The sequence below is a fragment of the Oryza glaberrima genome, chromosome 11 (genome assembly GCF_000147395.1).
Source record: "Oryza glaberrima chromosome 11, OglaRS2, whole genome shotgun sequence".
Classification (NCBI taxonomy): Eukaryota; Viridiplantae; Streptophyta; class Magnoliopsida; order Poales; family Poaceae; genus Oryza; species Oryza glaberrima.
Window position 1 is genome coordinate 20847037 of NC_068336.1, and position 20318 is coordinate 20867354.

Below are 20318 nucleotides of genomic sequence, written 5' to 3' on the forward strand. Positions count from 1 at the left end.
CTTATATCAGTGGACGGAGGGAGTAGTACTAACACTTGGACCGATAATACTTGTCATTTTAGAAAAAATGTGAGGTCAATGTTTAGAATATTTTTATAAATTATTTTAAAAATATTTATCTTTTTAAATATGGTGAGTACATATATAAATTAGTCTTAAAAAGTATTTTATTAAAATTATATATTCGTTAATATTTTTATACATATTGTAATGAAAAAATGGGTTGTTTTTAAGACCGTGTTCTTATCTAAAACGATAAGTATTATTAACCCATAGTAGTATGTACTTCTACCAAACGAGTCAAGCATCCTCGCAACGCATTCAAAAATTCAGCAACAGCGAACACTCGCGACAAGTTAGTTGGTAGGTGCCTTTGCTACTTATTTTCTGATGAACGGACGAATGGACGAAAGAATGGTTTCGGATAATAATTAGAGAGTATGAAGAAAGGACTAACTACTGTAAAGCATAAAAATGAGCTTAAAACAATATTCTAAAATCTTCATATGTACAAAGTAATTTTCGGGGATAGAAGTTCCGTTTTGGAGCTTGGAAAACATGCTCGTTAATCCATTCATCGGTGATGTTTGTTTATGATTAAGATAAAGATAAAGTCACCGTACACAAAATGATAAAGCCATTAAAATATAATTAATTATTACAAACTTAAATTTTTTATTTATGTAATATTCTAAAGCAATCTTATTGTAGAAAGTTTTTTTTACGAAACAAACTACTTATTAATTTGAAAAACCTGCTAATGGTAATAAAAAAAATGTATCTTATAATCGAAAAGAACAGGCTGGCGATATTCTTTTCTAATCGAGACACATATTTTTCCTCCATTTCTATTAGCACACATTTTAAACAACGATATATTTCGTGAAAAAAATATCTATATAGAAGTTGCTTTACAAATATCAAATAAACTTATTTTTTAATTTTGTAGTTATTAAAAATCAATTAATCATAAAAATCAATTAATCACTCACTAATAGTTTTTTTTTTCATATTATGTACACTAACGTCATTTTCATCGGTGTCAAACACCACCGTATATTATGTATATTATTCTGAATGGAACAACTTCATGTGAATTTAACGACAATCTTGTAAGAAATTGTACAAACCAAAAAAAAACCTGCATTCAAGGCATCGGTTGTTCCAAGACGCAGTGTGTATATGACAAGTGGGACCATATATTAATAGTATAGTAAGCAATTATTGTATGAATTAGCTATAGATGAATTGGAGCTACTAGTGGGCTAATAGTATAGCCCACTACTAGCTCCAAATCATCTATAGCTAATGTAATAGCCAATTCATACAATAGTTGCTTACCATACAATACCTGGTCTCACCTTTCATACACACATTACGTCTTGAAGTCCGTACTACAGTACTATAGTTAGCTATAAATCTGTAGCCCGCCTCTTGTCTCTCTTTATTTATCTTTTTAAAATATGTTTATAGCTGGCTCATAGCCTGTTATTGTACGTGCTCTATGAAATTGTACAAACAAAAAAAAAAAACGGCGTTCAAAGCATCGGTCGATCGTTCGCCTCGGAGACGACGACCTGCCGGCCGCCGGCGCCCGCACCACGCACACTCAGGACACATGAGAGACCGCGTCTCCGCCCCGCCCCGCACGCTCGTGGCGCGCGCCGTCCGTCACTGCAGCCGCCCGGCCGTCGCGCGCGCCCGCGCACGGCCTCCGAGCCGCGCGGCGCCCGCCACCCCGCGCGCCTGCAGGGCGCGTTTGACCGCGCGCGCGCGACGCCGAGACCACCGAGATCACGGCGACTGCGCGCGAGTACGTACGGTGGGAAAAAAGAAACAAGAAAAAAGGGCAAAAGCGCCACACGCCGTGGCATATGCCATGGCATGGCATGCCAGCCACCACCGCTACATACGGCTACTGCGGCTGCGCGTGTTAACAGTTGGAAGAGGACGCAGCCGTGAACACACGCGCGTGTCGCATCCTCTGCACGCTTTGCCGACGGCGAGCAGGCAGGGCAGCCACAGGCGGCCCGGCCGGCCGGCCGGAGGGAATCCGATGGCCGGTGCGTGCAGCGCCAGAGGCCCAGAGCAGAGCAGAGCATCATTAAGGTCTTAATTAAACTACATCGAGGAGGAGGACCAGTTTAGTAATAGTAGTAGTAGCATATTTAGCGTTAGATCGCTTAATCAGTGTTAGATCCGAGTGCTCTTAATTACACATTTACTATACTTAACAACAAAAAGAATCATGTCTTTTTTTACTGTAACCAGGGTGCGTGTTGCGTGGCTGCACCGCATCAGCCACACCTTTTCCTCGGTGCCGGCGAACGCACACATGACTCTGCATTTGCACCATACAGTTTAGTTGTAGTTATGGTGCTAGTAATGATTTGTTAGTGATGTACTGATACGTGAAACTCTTATGAGAATAAATCTAGAACTCCTCAATTTAATTTTAAGAGTTATGGGATCTGGAGTTAAGTTGTGGAGTATCCAAAACCTAACTCAATCTTCTTAGTTCATTTTGCAAGAGCACTTTCAGTCAGCTTCTTACTCATATTTTAGTGAATGTGAAACTGTTTTGGTTGGGCTCCATCTTAAGAATAGGTGTAGCTAGAGTTGAAACTTTGCAACAAATTCTTACTATCATCTGATTTTGAGAGGCTGGTATGTGAGACACCTCACAGCTCATAGGCTCATACATGGAATACATAGAGTATGCCAATTATCCAGAGGGCAATCCCTCATCTATTCTAAATATAACAGATTTTAGTTGGACGAGACATATTCTCTACTACTATAAATTTAAACAGAACCCTATTCATTTGTACTCCCTCCGTCCTTATAAAAAAAGACAATCTAGTATTAAGATGTGATATATCGTAGTACGAAGTTACGTTTTTTTAGGGCGGAGGAAGTAATATCGCATGTGTTCCAGCTAACTAAAATCTTGTGTATCTTTGAGAAAGAGGAAGCGTATGTTATTTTAGGCAGCTTTTTTCCATTAGTACGTACAGTGATGGTGCTTACTCTACTGGTAGTAGCAGCAGCTGTAAAGCAGTGGAGTGTGCACATGGCGGGAGGTCTCTTGAGCTGGAGGGCGGTCAAATCGGGCAGGGCGAGGCACAGCGCAGAGGCGGTGCCAATCTGGGCAACAATCCGGTGGTGACGCATCGGGCCATGTGTCCATTTGTCCATTTCACCGGCCATCCTCTCTCTCTATCTGCCTCTCGTGATGAAGCGAAGGAAAAGGAGTAGGCACGGCGTGATGCAATCCGGTGAGAGCGATGATGATCTGACCGAATACATCATATGTGTCCGATCTTGAGAGGACGTGGGTCGAGCAACTTTTGCATCACCACTGCCATGCCAACGATCTTCTTGTTTCTTTCTTACTTGCACTTTATGAAAATGTGCAGCAAGGTGCAACACATTTTCGGCTCCATGTTTGGCTTTATTTAAGAAATAAGCCAAACAATATATTTAAAAATATAAATAATTTTGAATAAAACTTTTATATATAAGTTTTAAGTGATTCAAAAACAAGGCTAAAAAATTAAAGTATGATGAAAAAAAATTCCCAAAATCAACTTTAAATTTAAGATTGAAAATTTAAATTTTGGCTTATAAGTATAAGTGAAAAGATAAGATTATTTTAGCAAATAGCTATTTCGGTTAGTAAGTATAATTATAGTAGAGTAGATTATAAAACTTGCATAATTAACCAAATTACTTGTTGTGTGTTTGGATCAAAACCAATATTGGAGTATGTGACTAATCAATATCGTTGAGAAATCTTACCCTACCAACAAACTGGTATAGCGTCAGAATTTTGCTAAGCTTTAGCACTATCGATATTTTGGTAGGGTACCAATTTCAAAATTAATGGCTCAAAATCTTTTCTTGGGAGGTCGTGTGAAGTGCATGATAAGTTATAGTAGTATGATTTATGTTGTTTTTTATATCATTTTGTTGGAGTTAAGAAAACATCATGCATAACTAATGAGTACTCATTGTGTTGCATGTATCCATCAGAGCAGGTTTAATAAGGTAGATTGAGCCGGCGATATGAGCTACACGTCAGATTGGATGATGACATGGATGAGAGAAGGGAGGAAAGAGGGTGCGAGCGAACGGTAAATTAGTCGCCAGCGCACACGAGCTCCTAGGCGCCTGTGCATTGCTTTTTGTCAGTGTTGCAGCGGAGTGAGAGAGGGAAGGGTAAAGAAGAAAGAGATTGAGGTGATTAAAAAATTAATAAAGATATTACTTGTTTAACGTGTCAACAGCTTACTATTGTACTCTCTAACTATAAGATGACATGTACACATTTATAGCCTGTAGCCGGCGATACTATTAAACCTGCTCTCAGTTTATCCAAATCAAGTGCAAAATGATGGCTAACGAGAGATATCGGTGCAGCCATGCCATGCTTATACACGATGAGTGTCACACATCGATTCCTTTATAATCAAGGATGACCCTTTTTGGCAACATGGGGCTATGACTTAGAATCTATAGCTATGGAGGTAATTAAGTACAATTTTATGCGTGGGATCATGAACTTGTACCAAAACAATTACAACATGTTGCAAATAAGTAACCAATCCAGATAGAGTCATGGGCAAGCACACTGCCCATGTAGCACATGGGAGAGTAAACTATATATTACTCCCAAGTCACAGCTAATTAACTTGATTTATCATGCTTTTATTTGTGGGGAACATCAATCATTGAACTAACTCAGTTAACAATAAACGGTTTCATCACCGTATGAGTTATGATTAATCAAACAGCCACTTGCTTGATCTAATATTATCATTATTAGACACTCTGCCATTTACCCATTCCTAGCTTTTCTTTATTGCTCCAATTTTACCAAACAACCATATAGGAGAAGATATTTTTTCCAAATGGCCAGATATGGAGCTTCATCTATCACTGCCATGGGGAGCTTCCTCCACAGAGCATCAACCAGCAACTGCCTGGCCAAAGTGAGAAAAACTACACTGTTCTTCAAGGCCAAAACGTCCAGATCACATGTCACTGCATGATAGTTTGCATGCATAGATGTGGCATGTAGTAGGGGCCATCTCAGCCTTCTTGGAGGGTAGCCACAAGAGGGCAGTGGTTCTTTGCAAATTGCAACCCAAGATCCATCAATTACTATAGAACTACCAAACTAGTAGTACTGTCCCCGTTCTTTTCTGATTAAGGTACAAAGTTTACCCGGTTTCTGTTAGCATGGTTCTTGCTAAATGGTGCATTTTGTGCGAAACATTTTATATAGAAGTTGCTTTAAAATATCAAATAAATCTATTTTTCAAGTTTTATAATAATTAAAACTCAATTAATGTTGGTTAATATTCTTTTCCTGTCCTAACTTCATCTCCATCATCCTTAGTACAAATGAATACCACCTAATTAAGGTGGCCGGAAATGTGAGGAGGGAAATTTGGAGGGAGAGAAAGGCGCATTTAATTGGTGACAAGATCTCGGCATCAAAGGGTTTAGGTCCCCATTTGGAGGTGTAGGGGCTGGAATAATGACCTCCTTTCTGTGAGCTTGACACTGTGTATACATGAACGGTCCCCGGTAATCAAACAGATGAACTCTTGAATGGTCATAGCAATGATAGTATAGAGAGGCATGCTATATTTGGTCTATGGATCAGGTCATCGCATTGGCTTGATCTCTCCACCTTATACCGAAAATGTTGAATAGTGGGTGGGGGTGGGGGGGGGGGGATTTATAGTTACGAATCTAGATAAATAGAATGGAGAGATTTAAGAAAAAGAGTTTGAATATGGTCACTCTAATCTCGTTTAAACCTCTCACGCAACATACTTTAGGTATTGTTCGGTTAATCTCTTTTACAAAGAGAGAGATTGAGAGGATTTATTTCGTATATGCTATTGATCGAGTTATTGTATTAATCCTCTTCAATCCCCTCTAGTCCCTCTCTCGTAAGGATTAACCGAGCAAGTGCTGAGCGGTTTAATTGTAGAGAACTGGGAATTAATATGTGTAATTGTATCCTACCACTGTCAGAGGATACTGTGGCATGCAGTGGGGCCAACTTGGCAGATGGATCAAGAATGCATGCATGCAAAGCAATGCAACTGCCGATCCACTGATCTAGCGCCAGTGGATTTCATCGCTTAAAACTTCCAAAAAAATTTCTTTTCTCTCTCTCTCTCTCTCTCAGATCAGAAGAAGCCAGAGTGGTCAAAGATTTGGTCAAGGCATAAATCAATCATTAAAAAACCTTAGCTGCATGCATGCGTGAATGGCAGGGTTGGTTGGTTTTGTTTGTTCAGACTTCAGAGCAATACACAGATCGAACCGGACAAGTGTATGTGAGTTGTGAGTGTGAGTAGCTTTGGGTCAGGTCAACTGATCCAGCTGCAGGGTCAGCGGCTCAGCGCTGAGGCAGAGTACTTAAAGACGCTTGTTGGCTCACTGAAGGCTGAGAGAGTGAATTCATTGTGGTTCGTGGTAGTAAGTGAAATCTTGTCACCGGGTGGTCATCAGAGAGAGAAAAAAATTGACATTGCCTTCCACTGTAGGAGTACTATAGCAGTAGGAGTATTTGTTAAGACAAGGCAAAACTATAGGTGCATTCTTGTGAAAGATAATACTCCCTCCAACTCCAATTCAGAACGGGGAAATATCGAGGGAAACCAGGGAAAACTTAGATCATTACTTTCTAAAAAAAAAACTTAATCTATAAGAAGATGTCCATATTCATTGTACTAGGAGTCATATCCCTTTTAAATTGAGTTTTTTTTTGTTACGGAGGGAGTAATCTTGGTTCTCCTATGTTCTTGCAATTGCGCTCCCTAGACCACTACCATTTAGTTAGGTAGGGACAATCAACCTATAGTTACGGGAATAACGGAACGCATGGGTGTAAAAAAAAGGAAAACAAAGATTTTCTATGAAATCCTTTCTTTTCGTAGATGAGGCAGTACAGTACTCTACGAGAGGAATGCAATGGATTCATGAAAAGGTTGATAGGGATAGATACAAGTATGAAATATTCATACCAAATATTAAGTCTGAACCTAACTTTGTTTGGGTTAGAAAAAATGAGAGGCAAATTTCAAGTTAATAGTGTCAATGGTACTATTCACTCAAAATTTATCTTTTTTTACTCCTAAATAAAGTTGAGTTTGAACTGGATATTTGATGATTTATTCATACAAATTTTTAGGTTTAGTTTTCACGGTTTATTTGATGGTTTTGCCCAGTTATATCATTATTCAAAACATAAGCAATTTTATGGATTTTAACAAAAGTTAAGTTTGAGTGGAAAAAACTAATATGCCTATGGTAAGATGATGGTTAGAGTAATATGGAAGAAAATTAAATGATGATTGGTTGATAGGACACATAATTCCATAGAGATACTTGTATTTTGATATATATTTTAAATATTAGAAGTGCTTATATTTTAAAACGGAAAAATAAAGTTTACTGCTACCACTATACAACAAAGAGATATAACTGAAGACACCATGTATGCAATCTCTGACTCTCTTATTGTCATGCTTCATGAAGAGACAAAGACCAAACACTACAAAGAAACAAAGTATTAGTGATAACACAGCAGCAGTACAGTATAACAATAATCTGATCCATTCCAGATGAGATGGATATAACTACAGAGACGCTGAGAACGAAAGCTTAGAAAACGGAGACAGGTGTCGCATGCTCATTGGAAAGAAAGAGAAGAAAAAGAGAGAGAGAGTGAGAGAGAGAGAGAGAGAGAGAGAGAGAGGGACAAGGCAGTGGCGTGCTCACGTGGAGGGTGGCCAGTGTCCACGTGACAACGTGCATGCCCATGCTTTGCTTCCAAAGCAGCCAGCACACGCAGCCGAGATCGATCCGGTCGTCGTCTCGTCAACTTTTCTTCTTGCTGACTTGCTGAGTAGTACTACATCTTGTTCCAAAATACAAAAAGCAAAATAATAATAATAATAAAAAAATATACTTACTTTATCAAATCCAAATACAACTATTTCGTCATTGTATCTATTCCCAATATAATTATTATCTACTTTCACAAACTCAATGCAACCATTACTCTAAAAATTAATTTATTTTAGGACATATGAAGAAAGCTAAAAATGAGCTTAATATGGGACAGAGGAGCTAGTTGCTATCGTCGGTCTCTTTCATTCTGATCTTACAGATTAGTAGTACTTTTTTAAAAAACAATTTGAAAAACTGGATAAGTTAGAACAAATCGACTAATAACATCAAAATTTCATTTTTTTTTTGGTAAATAACTTTGTTCGAATTCTATCGGTTTCTGTTGATAATCAATCGGTTAATTACCCATTCACAGTATTGCACGTATGTATTTTTCTCCACTAAATTGGTATAGGTACGTCTGTCAAGTAAATCGATGAAAAAGCCGATACAAATGTCTCGTGTATGATTATTGCTCTGGATGTAAAAAAACAAATTATATTAGAAATATAAAATATTTTTTTGCGAGGAAGAAATATACAATATATTCAAGGACGGGTTCAGTAATAATTTAAAAGGGAGGCTCATCATCGCTTCCCCTTTCTATAGGATCCAACGATGATGGTAGGGGAGCTTGAGCCTCCGGATATTCATATTTCATCTGTCCCTGAGTATATCATAGAGATACAAAACGGATGACATTAGACCATCTTGCAAATTGCAAGGGAAGAAGCAATAATCAATCAATCAATCACACGATATGCTGCACGCCTGCACCTACATGAGATTTGGACCAAAGTTGGTTTTTGGGAGAGAAAAAAACCGCGGGAACCCACACTGCCGGCCCCACCCGACCACTCATTCAAACGCAAGAACCAATCATGGCTGGACGCATGGACCCGGTGCTCCTATCCATTCAAACGGACCAAGATCCAGACTTTTCCCGCGCCCCGTCCATTGGCGCCATAACCGTGGGCGTGGTCCACACAGAGATCTGCATATGCTTTGGCGCCATCAGCAGTATCAATGGAGAGAGAGAGAGAGATAGTGATGCACTGTTCATCACAAATTGTTAGTAGTTCGATCTTTCTATCCATTCTGCAGGATGAACACGCCATGTTGCAAATGGGCGATGATCATCTCTGATCTCTGCAGCTAGCCAACATTCGTTTCAGTGATCCCCATTCCATCCCAAGCTGTTGGCAGCCTGCCCACCTAAGCAAACGGTATAGTGAATGTGTATACTGAAATAGTACTAAATATGATGGTGCTTTGATCTTCTTTCAATGGCAAAAAATATGTTCATTCATGAGTGATGGTGCATGCATGCTTTGACGGTTGGAGACACATTTAATTCATTTAAGGCATATATATACATAATCCTTGTGTCATACTAGTACATTAAGAAAGATGGAATCAAATTACTAACAATAATGGTATGGATAAAAGGTTGAGCCCTTATACAACCATACAAAAGCAAAATTAAGATAAAACATGAAGATAATTTTTTTTGGGTGAGCCAGCAATACATTTTAGATGCCTATACGTACGGACGTCTAAGACACCGCCACATGTGGATACCTGACAGGTGAATCATTTGATCACTGAACGTCATCGAGATAATGTTAAACCCCACTTGTCACATATAGGATCCAATAACCTTACTTTTATGTTAAGAATGGAGAAGAAAAAAAAAGATAAGAAAACGACTATACAGCTGCCACCCCACATTACCATGTCTCATCTGGTGATCACATAAGCTAGGTACCTCTCTCTCACCTCCCAAAGCTATGTCCAACTATATATCCAAGGGGTCCCCTAAAGGCTTTAGCTCAAGACAAGGAGGAGAGGAAACCGGGATAAGTTGGCATTTGCATATGCATGGACCCCAAACTAAACCCTACTTTAGCATGTGGTGATGTGAGCTCAAAAACCCTTTTTCCCCTGTGGCCCTCCCCATGCATGCATCAACGTTAGCTACATATATAGGCACTTTGTTGCCACCTTTTCCCTCGATCTTCCGTTGTTTGCTACTCCTACTTTGCAAGGGAGGGAATAATGGTGTCACAATCATCGATCCATGGAAAAGAACACCCTTGAATAAAGCTTTTGGTTTTGCATGCACATGCTTTTGATAGCCAAGTCTGGCTTGTTTTTGATCATATCAAGTCAACTATAAGGGTGTATATAATTTGCGGTTTAGTAGTGTGTGAGAACCTATGAGTATGCCCTGCAAATGTGTTTGAGTTTTCACGCACCACATTATTATATATTGAAGAAGAACATAAGGATTATATAATGCCGCTTTTTAAATAAGTCTTCGTAACTCGTAAGAAATGGCCAACCAAAAAAGGGTTATTTCATTCTTAATTATTATGATCGAGGATATATATGCTTTCAGCATAACACGTCTAGGGATTAGTCTAGAGTCGACAGCTACGTGAAGCATAATGATAAGATATATCTCATTTTAGAGGCATCTTGTGCCGATATTTTTCACAACCAATATATAATCGCGCGCATCAGAGTCAAGCCATGTCGTCTAACGCCCTAAGATGAGAGGTGGCTCCGCTGCTATTTTTCAAATAAATGAAATTTGCCGGAAATCATAACAATTACTAATAATATATGGGGGTAAGCCACATGAACTGAACAGTATACCACAGTGACGAGTACCATCATCATGATAGTGATGACCTCGGCAAACAACCTGTGCCCTGCCCCATCATCCATGAGTCCATGACCATCATCATCGATCCTGACATTGTGACATTTCTCCCTCTCACCTTTCAGTTATACACGCATCTATGATCCTTCTCTCTCGCATCATCAAATCCCAAATCGCACGAGAGAGAAGCAAAGAAAAAGAAAAGCCTGTGATCACGCAGTGTGCACGAGCCAAGCACAAAGCCAAAGCGAAACTATGCCCTGGCTTTTGTAAAGCCAACACCAATGGCCTTTTCCATGTACAGATCTCACCAATCAGCTCACCCTCTCAAACACATCACATGCAAGCACGCATGCTTTGCATCCACAGATATGCGTAAAGGTTTGGTTGGGTTGATCCTGGCCGTCCGATGGGCCATCAAGGGTGTGAGATGGGTTGTCTAGATTATTGCAATTTGCAAAAGTGTCTGTAACGTGTCTAGCAGCTGTTAACCTCTTCTTGGGTCACTAGCTAGAAGATGCCTGATGAGTGATGTGAATGTGAGTGACAGTCAGTTGAGAGTAAGTTTAATAGTATAGCCACTACTAGCTCTAAATCATCTATAGCCAATACAATAGCCAATTCATATAATAGTTGCTTACTATATTATTAATATCTGGTCCCACATGTCACACACATATTACGTCTTGGAGTCCATGTTGTAGCTGGCTATAGATCTGTAGCCCGCTGCTCTTCTTCTCTTCCTTTATCTCTTTAAAATATATTTATAGCTGGCTTATAGTCTGCTATTGTACCTTCTATAGAGAAAGAGAACGCATATGAAAAATGAGATCAAAGAAGTTGTTTGAGAGAGAGCACATTTCCCAATCACTCAGCTCTCATCTCAGTGTCATTCACTTTTTTCTCTGCCACATTCCTTAGTCTTTCCAGCCCCTCTCTCTCCTAAGACCAGCGTATACTACACTGATTAGGCCCTTATTTTATAATTTGGTAGTGTACCACCATGGTTACTGTTACTATTACTGTGATTTACTGGAGCATTAGGACTCACTATGTTCCTTTCTACTACTCCTCCTGTCCCTTAAGTTGTCTAGCAAAGATTAGGAATAATGGGACATATTTTCATTCGGTTATTTTAGTGGTCGAATTTTAATTTTTAAATTGCTTGAATTCCTCTTCTAAGTATCTAATTGGATGAACATTCTTAGATTTTCGTATGTAAGAATCAATGTCTTAAAAATACTTATATTGTATACTACAAAACTTAAATCCTACAAATGTTTATATTTTTAAACGGAGTGAGTAGTACCGCTAGATGACTGGATCTGTGCAATGAACTTAAACATTTCCATAAGATTTTTAATGTTGTTACTTTAAAGCTGAAAATATTCAAGTTCAGAACAACTGCTAGTACATCTGCAAACCCTGAAAAACCATCAAGCATCAAATTCAGGTTCATTGCATCTTCTCTAGTTTATGTATCCTAAAAAAAATGTATCCTAGGTCATCAAGGACATATACTGTGTTAGTACTCAATAGTCAGTGTAGTAGTGATACTGTGGATGCATTCGCCATAGATGCATGTACACACCATATGCATATATGTTGTGTGGACTACTCTCATATGCCCGGTGAACCATTGATTCCTTTGGCAGCAAAGAAAAAAGAAAGAAAAGGAAAATATTTAGGCACTTAGCAAGAAATGTTCAGTGTTACTCCAGGCATTAATTAGCTGGTGATTTGCCTGATTGGATGGCTCATGGATGTTTACTGTTTGAGCCAACGGAGAAGAATATACAAACAGTGAAGCAGTTTGAGCTGATCAGCTAATACATGCTTGTGATATACTGACAGTGCTTGCAGTCTAATCTTTTGCCAGAGCCCTTGACACCAACGGATCTTTTTAATTAATCCAATTATGTTATCACTTAACCACCGGCCCAAGAGGGCTCTGGCAATGTTCTCTGTCTGATAGTGTGGTTGTTCTCTGTGTGTGTGTAATCTGTAATTGGGAGATGTGCTTCAATCATGGTGAACATGGGAGTAAGTACTTGTTGATTCCTCCTATTATCAGTCAGATGCAGGGAATGGGAGGCTACTCACACAGTCACACCTTTGTTAATTACTAATAATACTAGCAGTAAACACAACTTCCAAAGACACCTAAGATAGTTTCTGCCTTTTTTCCCTATAGTTTCTTTCTCCTCTTCCATGTCTTTTGACACATTAGAGGATGCCGCTTTTCATGGTTCAGTAGGGCATTGTGATATTCAGGCTATAACAACCTTAGGACCAGGCCTACAAGAACACTAGAAAAAAAGTTCAGAGTAGGAATAGTAAACAGTGCATTTTTCTAGAGTAAAATGAAAAAAGTCTACAGTGAGGAGGCACTCTCACAGTGCATATTTTCCCCTTATTACATCAGGGATTTAACTGTTTAATGTTTAATTCTTTAGTTCAGGAATTTCTATTTCAGGGTGTTCAACAACTGATCTTTTCACATGCTCTATTTGGAGCATTTGGTCTCTTTTATATTCCTGCTAAAAGTAATTTTGCTTCAATAATTTTTACTATGTAAACAAGTCCTAGGTGCTACCTTTTAGTAGTAGTGACTAGGGCTAGTGAACATTGGTGATTGGTCTAGGTTGAACATTTGCTATTGGCACCAGTGAAATAAGCATGTGCCATGTTCTCTTGTGCTGAGTGGAGCATAATTGTTCAAGCTAGGTATGTGATGCCAATGGAGATCTCTAACTTGCAGTAGCCTAGTGATTTAGCAGCATTCTAGCTATAGTAGATGATAACAATATAAAGTATCTATCTTGTTACTGATTATTCCGTCTACTAGTACTAACAGCTAGATTGACATAACATCCCTTTCATTCCATCCTATACTAAATTCCTAACACTCAATGAAAACTCTGATGATCTTTCTAATTAAACAAGAAACAGTAGACCACACCTACCTCTGAAGCAACAAGCAGACAAAGGTACTATACAACAACAGATGCACCATAAAAATGCAGCCTGTTTCTGCATGGCTACATCCAACATGTGAATGAAAATGTCTGCTCACACATTAATGATGTGATCATCATCAAAATGGCCAGTATCTTAGTGGCTAGTAAGATGGAAACCTAAACATTCTTCATTAGGCTCTAAAGGATCATCAACCACTACTGATGAAAGAATTATAAACTGAAGAAAAGTTCCTCTGCAGTAGGCAGAAGTACTGTTCTAAAAGGTACTATTGCATAGCTACAACTTTTTTGACTATTTTCACAAGTTCCTTGAACCTATTTAGTTTGGGTCAAGAGCTACATCATAGTGCAATAGAATGCTATAAAATCTACTGCAACAGTTCAGTGCTCTAGCACTATGTTAAAACTATATATTGCACATATACTGAACCTTTTAGTGTGGAGTATCATTTATCATATCAGTTGGTCAGTTTGTATGTAACTATGGAGTAGTAAGACACTGTAAAAACAATGATGGTATGCACAAGAAGTGCAATTCATGGTGTGTTGGTTGCAAAGTTAATTTGCCTCTGATCACATACATATTCACCACAATCCAGGTAGGACCACATTGTCAGCTCTCTGCTTGTCCCTGTGATGTCCAATAGGAACCAGCCATAAGCTATGCACTAGTAGAGTGAGTATCATTCAGATTTCAGAGAGCTCTGCAAGCAGATGACATCACATATTTCTCACAAAAGGGCCCCACTTGCCCATTACTTATGCCATGGTCATGCCATGCCATGGCAGCTTGGCTCAGCACAAGTGATTGGTATCTTTTCTTGGTATCCCTCCCTGCAACAGAGGAATCCAGCAAGGGCATGTGGTTGCATCAGAGCAGCAATAGTTAGTTAATAAAAGCTGGAATCTTTTTTGCACAGTGGCATCATCTGTTGCTTCTGCTGTGGTCATGTAGTAGTAGTAGTATCATCAAGGATGAGTGAAATCCATGGTCCTTGCAAGCACCAAAGGAAAGGACTCATTTTGCAGCAGCCATAGCAGCAGCATCCATTGGACACTTGTTGAGATCCAGCAACAGTGAAGGGCAGCACAACAACAAGCGAGTGACACACTCACCAGCAGCCTGCAAGAGGCTCTGCTCCTGATTGAGCCCATTCAGTTGTTCTTGGCCTTGGCCATGGCCAGCCAACAGAATACAGGAGGAGACATTGCCATCAGATGATGTCCACCACATGTTCCTCCCCTTCCTCTGATGCTGATGCAAATGTTGATGCAATGCAACAGTAGCTGTAGAAGCTTCACTGTTGATGCAACTTGTGAAAAACCTTTGGCTAATCATATATGCAACCATGAACACAGGAAATTCTCTAGCTGGTATCTGTGTAACCCTCCATCTTAAGTACATATGAACATCTTGATTGCACAATGGTTTATGCAGTGAACAAAATTTCCTTTCAATGTTCATCTACATGACCATATATCTCCCTTACCTGTCTAACTGTCTTTGAGAGGGGAAGAAAAAAAGAACCAATCTTTATGTGGATCTGGCTGAGATTTTTAGCTGTTCTGATGTCATCCAGACAACAATGAAGCTTACTACTACACTGCATATGCAATTGCTAACAATGAGGTAGGGGCTCCCACATCACATGGGACTGCCTGCATGAATCTCTGAATGAATGCATATGCTTTGCTTTCTCTTCAGACAATATTGCTCACTGCCCATGATGATAAGTATGCAATAATGTCATGCCCTGCAGCAAGAAATGTGCATTTGGCCTCTTATTAGATCAGATGCAGTGCAGTGCAGCTGTTGGTGGTGGTCCATGCCAGGATTGGTCTACACATGGATTCTTCCTCATAGGAAGCAGCAAAGAGTTTGGTAAGTATATATGCATTTTAATACTCCTACTTGAGTGATTGCTACTAGTATATAGTATATATATAGTATAGTACCTTGGTAACTGCAACCATTGTGATTGTGATGTAAGCTTACCTCATGATGGGGTTTAACTATGGTTAAGGTGAGTATCTAGATGAGTATATTACTGTTGGAAGTTGAGATTAGATAAGGGTAATCGAGGATTGATTCCCTAGATTGACGAGGATAATGCATGTTTAAACCTGCCACTTTCTCTCTATAATATTTGTGCACACGAATTACAGTATGGTCTTGCTAGCAGATAACTAGCAGAATCAAGTCATGCAATCTATTTGTTCCTTCTCCTTTTGTTTTGTTGGCTGAAAGCCTGAAAAGAAAAATGAGAGCCAAAGTGCTAGAAAGGAAAACACAATGCCTGAATTTTCTTGCCATAACATGGGAATAGTGCTTGCATTTGCAATTGATTTAAGGGTACAACAAAAAAAAAAGAGAAGAAAAATTTGCACTACTATCTATCTTCTGTCCTGTGTCTCAACAAGGTGTTAGTACAGTCGGCAAACAATACCATGGCTGTACAATTCCATATGAAAAAAACTGGAACTAGAGCACATGAAGCACTGTAAGAAATCTTGGGTAAAATTTGAGACTTACTACCTCTAGGCAATCTATCTCCAAGCCCAAAGCACAAAGCCATGAGAGGACACAGACAAATAGGCACTGGAGCAACCTTGAAATCCTAATGCAGAGGTGGTCACACTGCAATGTTGGTCTGATCCAGCCTAGATTGCCTGTGAAAAAAAGTTACTGTATTCTGTGGCAGGCAACAGTTTTGAGGATATTGTCATCTTACCCCTACCTTACAAACTAGTATGCCACTATTTTCATATGTAGAGTTAGTACTACATATGTATGCATGTTAGTTATGGTTAACCATTCTACCAAGATCAGAGATGCACCATGCCATCAATGATCTTTTTATTTTTCATAATTTACTTATCCCTGGAAGGGATGTTTTGTCGATGTGGATCAGTAGTATTCTTGCATTTTTCACTTATACTGTAAGTCCGAGTTTAGTTCCAAACATTTTCTTCAAACTTCTAACTTTTCCATCACATCAAAACTTTCCTACACACACAAACTTCTAACTGTTCCGTCACATCGTTCCAATTTCAACCGAACTTCCAATTTTAACGTGAACTAAACACACCCTAATATAATTTCCTTAATTCAAGAAACCTTGTCAGAACCGATAACCCCGGTCAATATACACACAATTTACCAAAATCTGCTAACTTCAAGATTCAGAGTTTCAGTGAACCTGACAAGTTATTCTACATTTCTACTCCTCACAGCCCCAAGAATGCAGATTTCTGGGAGACCTACAAACTGAACAAGCTGTTACTAGAATTCAGCAACACCATAATCTGAAGAAAATCTGTAGTGGCTACATTGGAGGCCCAATGAAGAGACAGTACTACTTGTTTACTAGTAGGGGAGAGTACTGATGAGTGTGGTACCAATGTGCCTACAGTTCTGGGGTTGTGTGAGAGTGAGGTCATCATAGAGAACAGCTACTAGCAGCTGCATGCTAGTACTGCATAGTGCATATACTGCGTAGTGCATGTACATTGTACAATATACTAACATTGGGAGTAATCACACAGCTCAGCTGTCAGTGGACTATCTGTCGGCAATCTTCCCCAAGTCACCTCACTGTGTGTTGGTTCTTGACTGTAGATTCCATCTCCATATCTCTCCTCATTGTATTCTGTTTTGGCGCCACACAACCGCTCTCATTTTTGGCATGCACTTGTCAAGATCTGAATGGAGAATGGAAATTTCCCCTATTCGTCTTCTCCAGGTTTGTGGGGGATAAAACCGTTTTCCTATGAAATTCATGTGTTCCAAATGGGGTTTTTTTTTTTTGTGATTTGGACCATGATCATGGGGGCGCATTATATTTCTCAATGTGGTATCATCGGGACGAAAACCGTGTTGTTCCTTATAACGGAAAAACCTATATATAAATTAAAAAAAAGGAGAAAAACTTGACCCAAGGGAAGAAACATCTTGAAGGCATTGCATTTAAGGCTAAGAAAAAGTTCTGAAAGACGGCTCTTATCTCTACAAGAACTCCATTGCTATTTTATTTATTACGTAGTTTAGGATAACAAGCAACAAAGGGGTCTTTTTCAGAAAACCAGGGTACAAGCTCTAGTTGGTAGCCTCACAACCAAATTACTTACCACCTTGCTATAAGCACATTATCGATGATTTCAACTCTTAGCCTATAATAAATAAAGGAAGCGAAGCTAGCTGTTTAATATATCAACATAGGACACCAATTAAGGTAGTGAGGATTTTGGGATGTCCTAAATGAACCCCCCCAAAAAAAAAAGAAAGAAAGAAAGAAGAAGAAATAGAGGAGAGGTCTGTGGACAACTGCCAATGTTTCATTTGGGCCAGCATGACAATGACTAGAGCCTAGCCATGTCATGGCATTCAATCATTCAGTTATGAGGCTGAAACCATTTATCTGATGGTATTCAGCATGCACCACCATCAACCAACCTGGGGCAGCCTCACATGGACGGACTGCAACTGCTGTCATCTCTCTATTCCTCCTCTCTCTCATATTCATGCTCCTGAGTTGATACACTTTTCAGTTTTCACTATGTTCTTTTAGCCTTGCAGAGGGCTCTCATTGGTGAGAGGCCGAGGCGTCCAAACAAGGCGCATGTGAGGGCTTTGTGTCTCTCAGATGAGCCAACTAAGCGTCTGATTGGTTCTTTGTTGCTATTGTTAACTTTGTTATTGCCAAAATTTTGTTAAATATATTTGTTTGGATTACTGCCAAAATTTTGTTTTAAAAAACAATTTGGTAGCGGCAATTTCTTTTACAAACTAAATCTATAACTAATATAAATATTTGTATTTTTCCGGTCGTCACATCTAATTTTCGTCCGTTTTTCGTCCATACACAATCTGATTCGGTTAGCAATAGCCAAGAAAAAAAATTGCAAAAAAAAAAAGAATCGGCGGCCGCCGACGCCACCGCCGCCGCTGGAGGGAGAAGAGAGGCGGCGGAGGGAGCGCCGATGCCGGATCCGCCCGCGGTGGCCTCCACCGCCAACGGATCCACCCTCGGACGAAGCCGACGCCGTCGTCGCCGCCGTTGAGAAGGCGCTGTCGCCGTCGAGGCCGACGGGGAGAGGGAGAGGGATCCATCCGCGGCCGCCGCCGACGCCGCCACCACCCGCCGCCGGATCCATCGCTGCCGGATCTAGGTCGGGAGGGAGGCGAGAGGGGAGGAGGGAGCCGCCGCCACCGCCAACGGACCCACCCGCCGACGCCGCCGACACCGCCATCGCCGCCAGATCTGGGGCAGGAGGGAGGCGAGAGGGGAGAAGGGAGCCGCCGCCGCCGTATCCGCCAGCAGCCGCCGTATCCGCCAGCAGCCGCCGCCACCACGGCCAGATCCACCCGCGGCTACCGCCGCCGCCGCCGTCACCACCGGCGGATCTGCCGCGGGAGGGAGCCGCCGCCGACGCCGCCCCTACCCTCGGATCCGCCGTGGCCGCCACCAACCCGCCGCCGCCGACCCGAGAGGGATAGGAGGAGGGGGGGCGCCGCCGCCGTCGCTTTGAGAGAGGGGATTGGGGGTGCCGGTCGCTGCTCCGCGCCGCCGCAGTCGCTTGGGGGAAGGAGGGGGGCGCCGCCGCCGTCGTCGCTCGGGAGAGGGGGAGGGGCAGGGGGAGGGGGGAAATGAATCCTAGGGTTAGGGTTAGGGTTTGGGTGTATTTATTTAGGTTAGGATTAATCTGGACCGTCCATTCGATCGGACGGCTCCAGCTGCTCCCACGTCGGGCCGCCGGCCTATTGGGCCACGGAATGGAGGACGTAAAATGGACTTCAATGGAGAAGAAAACAGGCCAGACACATAGGATAAAAGGGAGGGAATATAAACTTTTCTATATTTGGCCCAATCATAGAAAGGAGGATTTTGATTTTTTTTCCCAATTAAATAATTGTTAAATGCTTTTTTATTATTAAAAATTAGCAATTAAGCTCTGATAATTCCAATAAAATTCCAAAGAGCGTAACTAATCATGGAAAATTTAATAAAATTAAATTTAACCATGTCATTTTATTTTTCACACTTGCTTTACTTGTAAATTGATTTAATTATACACCTACCTATTTAAAAATACCAAATATTTTAATTAATTACATAATGTAAAGTTTTCTTTAACTTTTTCTCAATTTTTTTCTGTACACTTCCTGTTGCAACGCACGGGCACCTTTGCTTATTTTAATTAATTACATAATGTAAATTTTTTTTAACTTTTTCTCAATTTTTTTGTTCTGTACACTTCCCGTTGCAACGCACGGGCACCTTTGCTAGTGGATGATAAATTCTTAAGGAATTATACAGTCCTTGAGAGGTACCAGGAGAGGCACAGTCGCACAGACATATTTATGCCCTATTGGGCACAACTCGAGATCGTAGATCCTCACTAGATTTGAAATTTGTAAGTTAAACTAAAGTGATTTTAAAAATATATGTTTATATCTAAAATTAAAATAAAATGTTTTATCCAAATGTTACAATGTAATCATGAATCCAGATACATAGATTTCTAGAGCTAGGAATATCTTAGCTCATAAAGTTGTGCCAAGTAGGGCTGTGATTCAAGGACTGTAAAACCACTATATATATATATAACATTTGGATAAAACATTTTATTTTAATTTTAGATATAAACATATATTTTTAAAATCACTTTGGAGGGGGGGGGGGGGGTGAGGT